Source organism: Myotis davidii, unplaced genomic scaffold, assembly GCF_000327345.1.
Source record: "Myotis davidii unplaced genomic scaffold, ASM32734v1 scaffold666, whole genome shotgun sequence".
Classification (NCBI taxonomy): Eukaryota; Metazoa; Chordata; class Mammalia; order Chiroptera; family Vespertilionidae; genus Myotis; species Myotis davidii.
In genome coordinates this window covers 753,532-769,037 of record NW_006296629.1, presented here as the reverse complement: position 1 = coordinate 769,037, position 15,506 = coordinate 753,532, and the positions used below count along the sequence as shown (strand labels likewise).

The window sequence follows — 15,506 nt, the reverse complement described above, 5'->3', positions numbered from 1 at the left end:
CAAAATGAGCTAAGAAGAGATCTGCAGATTCCCCTTCATTGTTTGGGGTTTGGAGGTGCCCAGATGAGGCCCAGCTGTGAATCAGTGCAAGCTGCTGTGGGGCCTTGGGCCTACTCTTGAAAGTTCTGGGTCTGTCTGGCCCAGCTGCAGTTTGTTAGGAATTTTCAGATTGCAAAGGGCCAGGGCATTCATATGCAAAAGCCTCTACCACAGCTTGGATGGGAAGGGGTCTCAGGGAATCAACAGGGCGGAGCAACCAGCTATGGCTGATCCTCAGCCCTGCCCTAAGAGGCCCGGGGTCTCACTGTTCCAAGATAATCTCTGCAAGCACCTCTGAGAGAAAGCCGCCCTCAAGTTCTGCCTGCTTCCAGACAGTCCAGTTTCTCCCCATATGGGTCTGGGTCCCCAGACACTCGCTCGGATATATACTGAGTAGGTCTAGTAAATGTGTGCATTCACCAGTCACTGAATAAACAAATGCCCATGGCTGGGGCGTGGCTTAACACATGTCTGAACATGGGCTGGCTTGCGTTAAAATTGCTGCAGAAAGTCACACCAAGTGACAACAAAACCAATTAACACACGAGATGTGATCACATGCTAATCATTTACAGAACCTTGTTTACAAGCGGTGATTTGGCTATAAATATGTAGACTATAGTTGTAGATATGAACTATTTATTGATGTCGGTAAAATTACTAGTGTTTTCCCCAACATATGGCCTAGTCGCTAAAATTTGTTTAAAGTAACAGTGAATTTGTCCACCAGGGTTGGCTGCGAAGCTGCGCGGCCTCGGTTTCCAGCCAAGCCCATATCCCAGCCAGGCCCCAGCATGGCTGCGCCCAGGCCTGGAGGGTGGGCAGACGCCATGCTCCCGTTTTCCTGACAGCCTCTGGCTTCTATGCTCGACTTCTCTTCCTCAGGCCACTCCAGCACACATGTTTGCCAAGGCCTTTCGTGTCAAGTCCAACACGGCCTTCAAGGGATAGGACAGGAGAAAGCTTCGAGCTGACGTGGCAGCTACTTTCCCCACCCTGGGGACCAACCAGGCCTCTGAGCTGGTGCCTGGGAAGGAAGAGCTCAGCATCGTGAAGCTGTATGCTCACAGAGGGGATGCCTTGACTGTGTACGTGAGTGGTGATAACCCCGTCCTATTTGAAGTGGAGAAAAATCTGTACCCGACAGTGTACACCCTGTGGTCATATCTTGATCTTCTATCAGCATTCACAACATGGCCTCTGGTGCTCGAAAAACTGGTGGGGGGGAGCAGATTTGATGCTGCCGGGAATAGTGGTGCCCCCTGCTGGTCTGCCTCAGGTACAGAAGGGTGACCTCTGTGCCATTGTCTTGGTGGGAAACAGGGCCCCTGTGGCCATCGGAGTGGCTGCCATGTCCATACTTGAGATGCTGACTTCAGGCCTGAAGGGAAGGGGCTTCTCTGTGCTCCACATCTACAAGGACCACTTGTGGTGATCTGGAGACAAGTCCTCTACACCTTTCATTGCCCCCACTGGCCCTGGGCCCCTCAGATGTCAGTGAAGAGAGGGGGTCTGTCCAGGCAGGTCCCATGTCTTGGTGGGAAACAGGGCCCCTGTGGCCATCTGAGTGGCTGCCATGTCCACACCTGAGATGCTGACTTCAGGATGACATGAGGTGCCTTACCCTGGAGAGAAAGGAGGAGGAGAATGGGGAAGATCAGCAGATGTGTGGGGAGAAGACCCTACCAGAAGCTTCAGAAGACCCTGGCGTCAGGGACCTGAACCCAGACCCCGCAGACAGCAAGACGCTTCAAGAGCAAATGGATGAACTGCTACAGCAATGCTTCTTGCATGCTTTGAAGTGCCGAGTCAAAAAGACCGACCTCCCTCTATTCACCAGCGCGTTCCTCGGTAGCCATGTGTTCTCCTGCTGCCCTGAAGGACGGCAACTGGACATAAAGAAGTCAAGCTACAAAAAACTCTCTAAGTTCCTGCAGCAAATGCAGCAGGAGCAGATTATACAAGTCAAGGAGCTGAGCAAAGGGGTGGAGAGCATTGTGGCTATGGACTGGAAACACCCCAGGATCACATCTTTCGTCATACCTGAGCCTTCCCCAACTCTCCAGGAGGGTAGCAGGGAACAGCCCTATCACCCTCCACATATAAAACCCCTCTACTGTGTCCCAGCCAGCATGAGCCTGCTCTTCCAGGGGTCTGGCCACAAGAAGGGGAGCATTGTCGAGGGCAGTGAGGTCCAGATGATCATCATTAACTACGCCAAGAAAAATGACCTGGTTGATGCAGACAACAAAAATCTCGTACACTCGGATCCCATCCTGTGTGACTGCATCTTAGAGAAAAGTGAACAGCACATAGTCATGAAGCTTCCATGGGACAGTCTTCTGACCAGATGTTTGGAAAAACTGCAGCCTGCCTATCAAGTGACCTTTCCCAGACAAGAGCCCATTGTGAAGAAAGGCCAAATCTGCCCCATTGACATCACCCTAGCACAAAGAACTTCCAATAAAAAGGTGACTGTGGTCCGGAATTTGGAGGCCTACGGTCTGGACCCATGCACAGTGGCTGCCACCCTGCAGCAGCGATGTCAGGCTAGCACCACTGTCACTCCTGCCCCTGGGGCTAAGGACAGCCTGCAGGTCCAGATCCAGGGAAACCAGGTCCACCACCTCGGCCGGCTGTTGCTTGAAGAATATCAGCTTCCTCGGAAACACATCCAAGGCCTCGAAAAGGCCCCCAAGCCTGGCAAGAAGAAGTGACAGACTCTGGCTTCATGTGGTCGATCCCGCGGAATCCAGGTTCTGGGCTGCTCACTCATAGGAGCGTTTTCAGCTTTTGCAAATAAAAAATATGTAATTCTTTACCAGAATAAATTTTTATTCTACTCTAAAAAATAAATAAATAAATAAGGTAACAGTGAATTAATAACAAACATAACCTGTTAATTTAATTATGAGCAAGTCTTGGTTAAAATCATTTTAAAAATAACAGGGTGCTAATTTTCCCAAAATTGTATACAGCCTGGAAATATTGTCCGTTAAATATGAAGTCCTGTAAATGGAAGTTCACAAAGTTGAGGTTTACTGAAGCAGTAAAAGATTGGAACAAACTGGAAAAGAGTGTGACTGTCCCAAAGGCCACAGGGAGATTGAGACCGAGTTGTGGGGCTGTTTCACTGTGGAAGGGTAAAAATCTTGTGCGTGGAAGCTGAGCTGTTATGAGGTATTTAAAATCTTACGTATCTATTTCTTGTTCGTTCTCCTCTGGGCTCAAAAAGGTTTTTGTAAGATCAAAGCCCGGCCAGCCTTACTAAGTAGAACCAAGAGGGAACGATCACCAGAGCAAGCAGCATAGCGCCCTCTGCCGTCCATGCGGCGGCGGCGCCTCTGCAGGAGAAGAGAGGGTTGAAGCCGCCAAGTCCCTGACAGCCAGGGTCAGGACCCACGCCTTTGGGAGTTTTATTACAGCGGCTCCTGAACAAATTGGCTCCATTACTCAGGGAGCATCACCGGAGGGTGGGACCAAGCCCCCCCGCTCCCCTGAAGTAGATGCAACCCCCACTTCCATCCCACTCTGTGCATCCAGCGAAGATTCTCCAGGTGAAAAAGGGAATAAAAAAGCTGGGAAACAGGCAAGTCAGCTTGGGATGTGGCAGGGGCGATGCACTCATCTGGCAGGAGGGCAATTACGAGGAGGAGACAGAGTGGCTCCTCCCCAGTCGTCCACCTCTTCTTATCCCCAAAAATCCATGATGCTCACCTAGTTGCTCCTCAGTACAGCAATTGCCATAACTTACATTTGTAAAGTGCTTTAGGGATTGCAAACGTTTTTTTCATCTGATTCCCACCACAGCCTTGTGAGTTAAGGCAAGTATTTTATAAAGAGATAATTGACCTTCAGAAAATTTCAATGACCTGCCCAAAGTCAGGCAGCTAGGTGAGAAGCAGCCTGGAATATTGATTGGCAAGCCCTTCAAATTACCCATAAAAATAAAGTCCCCCACAGTTAGAAACCTGCTTCACTACAAACTAAGAAAGCATCCCCAGCCTCCTCTTTCTCTTGCACTCACTTGACCTCATTTGGGCCCTAACCCCCTGCCTTCCCACTCCTCTCCCCAGAACCACAAAGGAGTTACCACAGCTTCCTCTGGCCCTCCGATGAGAATCCTTACATTCTCGGTCTTGATCCCAGGCAGGAGGCCCCTTTACTAGGCCCTGGGCTGAGGATCCCACAGAATTAGAGTCTGGGATTCTGCCCCAGGAGAGGTGTGCAGTGTCCCTACTCCTAAGGTACGTTATTATAGTGCCCAGCTGTAGGGAGAAACTGCATGTGGTGGAGCTGGTAGGCTACTACCCCATTAGTAGAGGCTTTCAGTACTGACACTCGAATAGGATGTCAAGCAATGTGTGGGGAGACTGCACAGCAGGCGCCCAGTGGTCCTTGGGGAAATCAGACCCGTGCATGGGCTGGAAGATGGAAAGAAATAAACGGAAAACAGCCTGGACTCCTGGAATCCCCAAATAACTGCCTCCGCACCCTGAACCTCTTTTTTGCTACAGGTCATATGGGGAAGGGGTCTGGTTGTCCCCCTTTATCCAGATGAGAAGAGGCTAAGGAAGAACAAAGTCTAAATAGAAAGCATAAGTCCTACACCAGCCTCCACCTGACTGCTCCCCACAAGCCCTGTTTCCCCTAAGTAGTCCTGGGGTTCTCTAACTTGAATCCAGGATATCAAAGAGCCTGAGGAAAAATAGTATTCATGGTTTCCCAGTGAGGAAGAGGTTTCTGAAAGTTGGCTGAAAGGAAGGGAAGAGGGCCTGAGGGACCCTTGATTGGGCGAGAGGTGGAGGGCGTGAAGAACAGAAGCTGAGATCTGAGGAAAAGAACAGGTGCTGCTTAGATGGCCTCTCTCATGCCCTCCCAGGTTCTATAAAGAAAAACCCTCACCCCCAGTACTCTTCTCCTTCCACTACCAGTGCTACAGCTTTGGTCTCAAGATTTTTTGTCACAGTCCACACTCTGGATCAGCTCTCCAAATGCCCTCACTAGCTTTATGCACTACAGCCTGAGTCACCCCTGGGGCTCTCCATTGTCTGTTTTTCTTTCAGCCTGACCACTCGGCCCTGCCTAGCTTCCTTCCCCCTGGGTTCAGGGCTTCCCTGTGATTCTGACCTCTTTCCGATCTGCCACAAGGCCATAAACAGGAATCATTGTCCCTCATCTGGAAAATTGAAGTAAAAAGATACATATTCACTATGATGCAGGGTCCATAGCACATGCTAAGTAAATCTTTATGGAGTGAGACGGGGCTGCCCTGGTGAAAGGAAAACTCCTACACTAGGTTCTCACCCATCCAGCCCTTTGCAGCGTGGCAGGGTGATGACAGGCCTTCTCTTACTTGTAGAGTTCCTCAGAGTCTCCCAGATCCTTGCTCAAGTGTCTACATGGCTCAGTACTAGAGAGTGCTTTCTCATGTGCGCTGCTTATCTGAATGCCTTTGGGACTAATGTAGTCAATGCAAATTGTAACCTATTGAAATTGTTCCATTTTGAGAAGAGTTGGAATGTAAAAACCAACTATATGTTGAGTCTTCTTAGTGATGCAAAACTTCCTTTCCCAAGGCCTTTCTTTTAACTTTTCCTGTAGGTTATAATCCCTAAGCTATCAATCATGTCTGCTGACCTTCTCTGGCTCTTCTAAAAGATCCGCCCACCTCTGCCCAGCCGCAGCGGCTCAGTGGTTGAGCGTCGGTCGACCTGTCAACCAAGAAGTCACGGTTTGATTCCGGTCAAGGGCACATGCTCGGGTTGTGTGCTCAATCCCCAGTGGGGGGTGTACAGGAGGTAGCCGATCCATGATTCTCTCTCATCATTGATGTTTCTGTTTCTCTCTCCCTCTCCCTTCCTCTCCAAAATCAATAAAAATATATTTTTTTAAAAAATAAAGATCCTCCCACCTCACTCTTGACAATGCTGGTGAGCAGGAATAAGTCCATTCCTCTCTGGAGACTACTAAGGTATGTCCCATCACTTCCCCCTATACTATGGCCTAACTCTCCCCTCTGCCAAGGTAACTCCAGGGCCCCTTGCCAGATGAAATGCCAAGGAAATAGAAAGATCATGCAGGTACGCCATGACAGACTTCAGCTGCCAATCTCTCCCACCCGAGAACTCATCTCTGCTTCTAACTAGGGGCTCGGGGTCATGAATTCCTGCGTGGAGGTAAAGGGACCCAGAGAACACAGCATATGCTTGCCTGTTCCTACCATAGGGGAGTTTGTGGCCAAGGTGGTATGATTTACCAATGTCTATCCCAGGGAAGGGAAGAGATGACTTTGTATCTCTAGACAGAAAATAAAAACCAGAATTAAGGGAAAGAATTAAATGTGTGAAATATTGTTCTGGAGTCATCCTGGAGAATGTTTGGATAAGTTCCAGAAATTCCTTCCAGGCCTGTTATCTAGCCACGGTGAACCATGGACAGTCACCTCCTGGTCTTGTTCTGGCTCTGCCTGGAACATCTGTCCCCTCTTGGTCTTCTAGGGAATTTATTATTCATCCTTCCAGATTCAATTTGTTGTCCCTTCCTGGAGGAAAGCTTCCCCATCCCCTGCCACACACGCCCTAGACCTGCAGTTAACCCCCATCTTCCCTTCTCTTCTCATTGTTCGTATTATTATTATCCAGTTATAGGTGTGTTTTCCCCCAGCTGACTTGGTTTCTGAGGGGCACAATCTCTAACATCAGTCTCTAGAGTGCTATCTATCACATGGAAGGAACTCTCTAAGTGTTTCTAGAATAACCCTCCCCCCCCCAAAAAAAAGAAGGGGGTAATCACTGGATCAAAAGACACAAACATCTTTTTGGTTCTTGACATATTGCAAACTGCCCTCCAAAAGTTTGCATCTATTTACATGCAATCTGCTATGCATAGAATATAGGTCTCACTGCTATTTTATTAAGAGAAACTGTGTCCTAATATTTTAACATGTATTTCTTTACTAATGAGGTTAAATAATTTCCCACAGTTCATCTCACTAATTATGATCCTGTTGAGGGAAAGCCCCAATCTAAATTCAGGATTGATTCTGAAGAGCTGACACATAGCCTTATTCAAATTCATAAGAGCTTTAATAAGAGAAATTTACATACATGGGCAAAGCAGCTGCTTGCTGCCAGTGATGGCCGGCCGGGAATAAATCCACACCCTCCCCGGACAGGGTCTCTTTTTTGTAGGGTTTTAATAGTAAAACTGCTTTGCCTGTGTATAGCCATGGAGATAACCAGAGAGAATAATGCATTTCTAAGTTAACAGATAACATCAGGCAGTTATCACACTCTACATTCATTAACCTCCTTCCTGGGCCTGAGGTTTATCTTGGGGTGGCATTCTGGCTTTCTGGGTATTCAGCCCAACCTGAGGCTACAGACAGTTAAACAGTCACAGAAAGTTAAACCTTGAGTCCAACATTTCCCAGACGTCTTTACTGCTGGAGACATATTGCATCTCTGAGCTCCCCTAAAAATCCTCTATCATGAATTTCTTTTTATATGCCAGCTTGCCAAGGCTACAGCCAAATTTCTTTCTCCCCCCAGATAAGGAGCCACAAATTTCTTTCTTCCCCTAAGCAAGTAGTTAAATGGAGGACTTTTCCCCTACATTCTGTAGATCCATATCAATGTAGCCCAGAAGGTAGTTTACAACCTAAGTTTGTTACAAGGCCTAAGGCAGTTAAGATTCTCCACATTACAGATGTTATTTTCTTTGACAGGAGATACAGATAAGAAATGTCAGTTTTCAGCAGATACCTAAAATTTCTGGAAAAGTGCAAGTCTATAAAAATTATCTTTCTCTCTTATCTCTTGAAATTTGCCACATCTGCTTTCTAGAACTTCTCCCCTTAAGCCTCTAGATCAGTGGTTCTCAACCTTCCTAATGCTGCAACCCTTTAATACAGTTCCTCATGTTGTGGTGACCCCCAAACATAAAATTATTTTCGTTGCTACTTCATAACTGTAATTTTGCTACTGTTATGAATCATAATGTAAATATCTGATATGCAGGATGTATATTCATTGTTACAAATTGAACATCATTAAAGCATAGTGTGCCGCGCCCCTTTAATACAGGTCCTCATGTGGTGGTGCCCCCCAATTTCATTGTGACACATTGAACATAATTAAAGCATTGTGATTCATCACAAAAACAATATGTAATTATATATGTGTTTTCCGATGGTCTTAGGTGACCCCTGTGAAAGGGTCCTTCGACCCCCAAAGGGGTTGCGACCCACAGGTTGAGAACCACTGCTCTAGATAGAAAAGGAAAGCAGGAGTAGGAGGCAAGTGGTCTTGACAAAGCATAGCTCAAGGACACTTCCACACTGAGAACGTCTTAGCCAGCTTTGCAGTCAGTTGGTTAAGTTGCTCTGATATAAATTTGAAAGACAAAGTATTTTTCTCTAAGAAGGGTGGCCTGCTATCCTATTCTATCCCTACACCTCCCTGGTCTGGGCCTCCCCATTCCTCTGATGGACAGTTATGTAAAGAACGTGTATTATTTTACCACAGTGACAGTGACTTTCCACAGTACATCTACATAACATTTGGGAAAATGTATAAATATTATCTCATGCCACACAATTTGGTTTGGCACAGTTTCATCCAACATTCAGGCTTCGAAGCCTACTCCAGTTAATTTCAAAGTTCACAATCAATCTATCAACCCCCATTCAGAACAGAGCTATTTATCCCTTGATCTCTGAAGAAACAGTGTTCTTACAATCTGAACTCAGGACCCAGCCTTCATGGTTTAAGTAGAAATTACCCTCCTTATTTCCATACAAAGGCAAATTTAAGATTTTATCTGTGTTTTGTTTGGAGAACATTCCTAAATGTTGGTCTCTTCATGGTCAACAATTCTAAACTTTTCCTGCCTTGAAAGCTTTTCCCCACTATCTGTACTCTAATGAGGCTCTTCTTAAAATTCACCAACTATATGGTGAGCCATATCTCTTTCAGACATTCATCCCATTCACACAGAATATATTTCATCAGATACTTCTCAGGAATCTACTATGACTACCTGACTTTGTCTAAGTGCTGAAGATACAGCCAGAACTGCCCTTAGACCCAGGAAGAGGGGCCCCTCCCCTGGGCCTCACATTTAAGAAAACCCCAATGTAATAAACATAAATATATAAAATAATAAATATATTAAAGAATACAGAGAGCCTGGCCATCAGTGGTTGAGCGTCGACCTATGAACCAAAAGGTCAAGGTTCAATTCCTGATCAGGGTACATGCCCAGATTGCAGCCTTGCTCCCCAGTGCGGGGCATGCAAGAGGCAGCCGATCAATGATTCTCTCTCATCATTGATGTTTCTATCTCTCCCCCCCTTCCTATCTCTCTGAAATAAATAAAAACATATTTTAAAAAGAATACAGAGATCCCTCTATCACTTGGGGTCTAGTGTAACCCATAATCCTCAGCTTTCATGACTGACATGGCTCTAATTCAAGGGTAATTCAAGGGAAACATCTCCATATATCTTGCCCAGATCTTTAAAAGGAAACTACATCTAGGTGACAAGACTTCTTATAGATGGTGCCACTGCCAGGATAGCAGATAGACACTGCTTCCATATATTGGAAGGATCTGGACAGCAGGAACATATTGATAAAAGAGAACACTAACTTATCAAATTCTTTCTTTCAGATTGCATGACTGCAATGTAGTTCATGGTGCCAAGCATCTATTTTCTTATTTCCCTTCACTTTCCAATGCACAATTCCAAAGGTACTCACAAATTAGCACAATATTCCCAAAGTTGTACGTGGCAGCTGATGCACATTTTGCAATATTCAACAATTTCTTTACTCTTAAATTTGTATATATATGTAGATTTGGATAACATGTATGAAACTTCTTAAATTTGTATATATATGTAGATTTGGATAAAACTTTTTATCCAAAAAGTTTTTTTGGATAAACTTTTTTTTACATGAAACTTTTTTTTACAATAACGTTCTTTTCATGAAGATTTTTAAAAAATCAAAGAAACAGTATAAAGAAAACAAAAGTGAGAAAAACAAATTTAGATAGCTAACAATCTCCCCATATTGTGAGAACACACAGGTGATGTCCCCGTGGGTCAGTTCATAAGGAAGACCTCCAAGGGAGACCCAAGGACTGTCTTTGTCCTGGGAGTGCCAGGACACCTGATGGGCCACACCGAGTTGGACCTCACATGCATTCAGCTCATTGATCAGCTTCACTTTACTTAAAGGGTTCATTTCTGCGGGTTGGGATTTCTTCAGCAAATCCTTCTCTTCTGGAGCTGCACCCAGGAATGTTAGCCCCCTACCAGCTGCCAGGAGACTGAAGCTGAACGAAGTTGGGGCAGGGCTTTTCCATTCTCCCTGACAATTGGAATGACCAGGTGACTCAGTTCTGGCCGAGGGGCCTTCTGGGAAGCTAACCGGGTAAAAAGGCAACACTTTAGAAAAGAAAGTCCTCTTTCCTCACCAACCAGCTAAGTGTCTTCTGATTTTGAATGCAGCATTGATGTCTGGAATGGTAGTAGTCTTGTTACAAGAAAGACAAATTTACCTAGTTTTGCTACTTCATGAGACACAGCTAGACTTTTCTACAAGTTGAGCAAACAACTATACAGTAATATTTAAATCAATCCATTTGCTTTATACAAAGGAAACACCCTCACACAATAGATCTCATAATGTCTTGGGGAACAAACACCCATGTGATGCTTTAGGATTTTAATATATTGACAAATATTAAAAGTCAAACAAGTTTAGAAATGTCTTCGTAGGGAATTTCCTCCACTCTGCATCTTTTGAAAGGGCCAGTTTCGATGACTATAGTAGCTGAAAAGGTCTTCTCATTGATGAATTTTAAGGAACCTTCATTTCCTCTGTAGCCTCTGTTTAAAACGAGAATTATTTTTCCTAGTGCTGGAATTACTGTTTCTAAATGAGTCTAGTCAAATTTCAGCTTGTCTCCAGAGTCAATCATCTCTACAACCACTGTCTATTTGTCAGTTACTTCCTTACCAGTGCCCTTTCTGTTATGTCTCTTCCAGATTTTTGGTTATAATTTCACCATGATTTCAGGCTGCAGCCAGCAGTCTGTTCGGGCAGCTCTTTTCTTTCCCTCTTCCATCTCCATGATCTCATCCAGTGCAGATTTCCTTTTCTTCTTTTCTTTTGGTTGCACTGAGCTCTGGGAAGATTCCACTTCACTGACGCTGCCATCCCTATCACCTGCAATGCACTTGGTCCCAAAGAACTTGACTTGGGAGATGTTGCTGTTGAACTCCATGCTCTTTTATTCCAATTAAATGTCACTTTCTCATCAGCATCATTTTCTCTGCTTAATTCTGCCAAAACAGGGGCCTCCTTTGCTTTCCCTTCCAGACCTCTTCTCACCTGCTGTTCAATAAACTTGGCAATTTTTTCTTCATCATCAAGGCCCTGCTTTTTCTTTCTCTCTAGCTCCAGTTGCCAGCAGATGGTTTCTGGGTCCCTGTCGATGTACTGAATACACCAGCCTTTGGGCATCTCGTCTACTTTGCACAAGCCTTCTCTGACCAGCCATTTGTGAAATCCGTCAGAGTTCCCACTGAGTGGCATTCATGTGGATGTGCTCTCAGCTACTGATATATTCATCAAAACCACATTGTTGTGAACTCTCTTTGTGCCAAAGCATGGCCTGAGAAGTTCTAGAACAGCGGTTCTCATCCTGTGGGTCGCGACCCCTTTGGAGGTCTAACGACCCTTTCACAGGAGTCACCTAAGACCATCGGAAAACACATATATAATTACATATTGTTTTTGTGATTAATCACTATGCTTTAATGATGTTCAATTTGTAACAATGAATATACATCCTGCATATCAGACATTTACATTACGATTCATAACAGTAGCAAAATTACAGTTATGAAGTAGCAACGAAAATAATTTTATGTTTGGGGGTCACCACAACATGAGGAACTGTATTAAAGGGTCGCGGCATTAGGAAGGTTGAGAACCACTGTTCTAGAAAGTCATTTTGGAATTCCTCTAAAAAATAATCGGTAAACTGCTGATGATTTTCTGAAGCCAGCAACAGTTGTCTCTGAGGAGATTCAGACAAACGGTGACACTTAAAGCCATTCTCATCCCGGCAGTGCTTCTAGCACATCTGGCAGTATCAGGGCAGCTTCTGAAGCCCCTTGGATTTCATCCCGTTGGCAATAGCTTTAGGGGTAAGAAAATCTGACTTCCCCATCGTGACCACCCACAGCAATGAGATAACCTTCTGGAGCCCAGTGTCCTGGACCTGACAACCTGAAGGGGAGCTGGGCTGACAGGGTGGGCGGGGCCACTACCTCTTTTCTTTTGGATTTCCCTTACCTTGTATACACCTTTATAAGTGGTCCCTTTGTTAAACTTTCCTCAATTACACCATTTGATTGTAACTTTTGTTTCCACATACAGCAATCTAGCCCTTTATTCATCCCCTCATTCTTCCATTGCCCTCAAAAATTATGAGTAACGCATTTCAGGCCCAGAACTGGGACACAAGGTGAATAAGAAGAAGAACCAGGATGGTGGCATTGGTAAACACTGAGCTTGCTGCCTCCCACAACCACATCAAAATTACATCTAAAATACAGAACAGCCATCATTCAGAACCACCTGGAATCTGGCTGAATGGAAGTCCTACTGTTGTGGAGCACGAGCAACAGAATGACCAGAACTCCAGACTGATTAAAATTTAGAGAGCCTTTATTGACTGGCCAGTGTCCACTCCTCCACTTGGGAAGCCCAAGAGAGAAGCAGCCATGACCATCTGCAGAGTCCAATATTTAAAGGGGACAACTACATACGTGTTCAGGTTCCCATAGCAAGCAAAGCCAAGTTACAAAATCTAATTGTGTCGTTTTAGCCAAGCTATTCATCATCCTCCTGTTATTCATTTCTGGGTAACTTAAAGGTCAGGACTATTCTTAATTTTGATCTGTCTGTTCTTTGTAGGCCGTTGCTCAGGTGTGTGAGCTCAGTTCCTAGAAACTTTGCACAGGCTGTCAAGCTGCTGAGGTGGCTAGGTAATTAAGCAGGACTGAAAATTTTTTCTACTCTGTAACATTACAACTAGAGAAATAAAGAAGAAAGTGCATTGAGACTAGTAAGAGGGGCAGAGGCACAGAACAAACTGGTCTGACACCTACTTGTAGCATTTTTAATCAGGGGGTATATCTCTAAGGCCTTCCATGAGAAGCAGGGGGTCCCAGCCCCACACCAGACCCCCCACCCAGGGTTCCAGAGCCAGGAAGAGAAGTCTCCATAACTTTGAGCTGTAAAAACCACAGGAGATTGTGGCTGAGTGACACAGAGGCTGCTGGAGACCCAGGTGTTCCTCTTAAAGGGCCTGAGCACAAATTTACATGGTCTCACTTCTTAGCTCCAGCACCAGGTGGTGACTTTGGGGGAGTCCAGGGATATACAGGTGGGAACTGGACTGTATGACATCAGGGCAGGAACTCAGGGATGGCTTTCTCCCAGACAAGGGTGTTTGCAGGGGTCATTGTTCCTGTGCTGGGACCTCTCCTGTCTCAGGGCTGACTGGCAGCCATGTCAGAGTTTCCATCATCATGGCCCACACTGTTCACTCTGCCCTGGTGATTCCAAGACCCTGCCCCACTCAATTTGCACCCAAACCATTTGCAGCAATTTTTCCATATGAATGTCCTATCCACCTCAGGCTTCAGACTTTGCTAAAGTCTCTCAGAAAAGCAGCAGCTGGTGTCAACATGCCCTAAATCTATCAATAAGTGGCCTAAGACCTGACACTAGTACCAGCCTTCCTTGCCTCACAGCTGGGCCTCATCTGGGCACTTCCTATCTCAATACAAATAGCAGCCATCTGCAGGTCTCTCTGTAGCTCCTGTCAAGTAGCCCCAGGCAGTGGCTGTCTTTGTACCTCCCTGGAGACCCCAGAGCCAGTGTGCCCGGTAGACAGTTTCAGACCATACCAGATCACAACTCTACACATCCACAAGTGACACACTCAAGGGGGAGACTCAATGAGCAGGCACACAGCCCACACAAGGGTGCACCTGGAATGTCCAGGTCAGATGACTGGGGAGGCTGAGCCACTGGGCCCTACAGGATACCTACTACACAAGGTCACTCTACCAATTCCAGTAGACATAGAAGCTCTACTTAATACATAGAAACAAACACAGGGAAGCAGCCAAAATGCAGAAACAAAGAAACATGTTACAAATTAAAGGAGTGGAAGCAAGCAAACCTAACAATGGCTATAAGGTTACTCAAGGATTTTAATGAGAGCTTCAAGGGACGTAATGAAAGCTTCAAGGGAATTAATGAGAACATCAAGAGACTTAGTGAGACTTTCAAGAACCTTAATGAGAATGTCAAAGACATGCAAAAGGACCAGTCAGAAATTAAGCATACACTAACTGAAATAAAGAATAATTTATGGGGATTCAAGAGTAGAGGATTCCAAGAACCAAATCAATAATTTGGAATATGAGGAAGCAAAAAACACCCAATCAGAAGAGCAAAAAGTAAAAGAATCCAAAAATATGAAGATAGTATAAGGAGCCTCTGGGACAACTTCAAGCGTACCAACATTTGCTTTATGGGCTTGCCAGAAGGAAAAGAGACAGAACAAGATATTGAAAGCCTATTTGAAGAAATAATGACAGAAAATTTTCCCTACCTGGTGAAAGAAATAGACTTACAATCCAGGAAGCGTAGAGAGTCCCAAATAAGAGGAACCCAAAGAGACCCACACCAAGACACATCATAATTAAAAGACAAAATCTTAAAAGCAACAAGCAGTTAGTTACCTACAAGGGAGTGCCCATATGGCTGTAAGCTGATTTCTCAACAGAAAATTTGCAGGCCAGAGGAAATGGCAATAAATATTCAAAGTGATGAATAGCAAGGACCTGCAACCAAGATTTCCTACCCAGCAAAGCTATCATTTAGAATGGAGGGTCAGATAAAGAGCTTCACAGACAAGAAAAAGCTAAAGGAGTTCATCACCATCAAACCAGTATTATATGAAATGCTGAAGGGTGTTCTTTAAGAAGAGGAAGAACAAGGGGGAAAAAAGATTAAAAATCTGAACAATAAAATGGCAATAAATACATTTCTATCAATAATTAAATCTAAAACTCAAAATAAAAGAACAAGAAATCTAAAGAACAAAATAAAGTGATAAATAGAATGGAACTAAAGGCATGGAACAGACTGACAAATCTCAGAGGGAAGGACGGGTTTGAGGGGGGGGTGGGAAGAGATTAACCAATAATCTGATATGCATACTACAGGCCTGGTGCATGAATTCGTGAGTGGGTGGGATCCTGAGGGGGTGGGCAGGATGCAATTGGCCCTCTGTATATATAGATTAGAGGCCCGGTGCATGAAAATTCATGCACTCAGGTGGGGGGGGCTCTCAGCCCAGCCTGCATG

General features: G+C 45.0%; 2 pseudogenes; one reads left to right on the top strand and one right to left on the bottom strand.

The window, feature by feature from the left end:
* The first annotated feature begins 860 nt into the window (after positions 1 to 860).
* LOC102760191 lies at positions 861 to 2,866 on the top strand (annotated as a pseudogene).
* A 7,934-nt stretch (positions 2,867 to 10,800) lies between these two features.
* Positions 10,801 to 12,288, bottom strand: LOC102765430 (annotated as a pseudogene).
* Between the last annotated feature and the right edge of the window lie 3,218 nt (positions 12,289 to 15,506).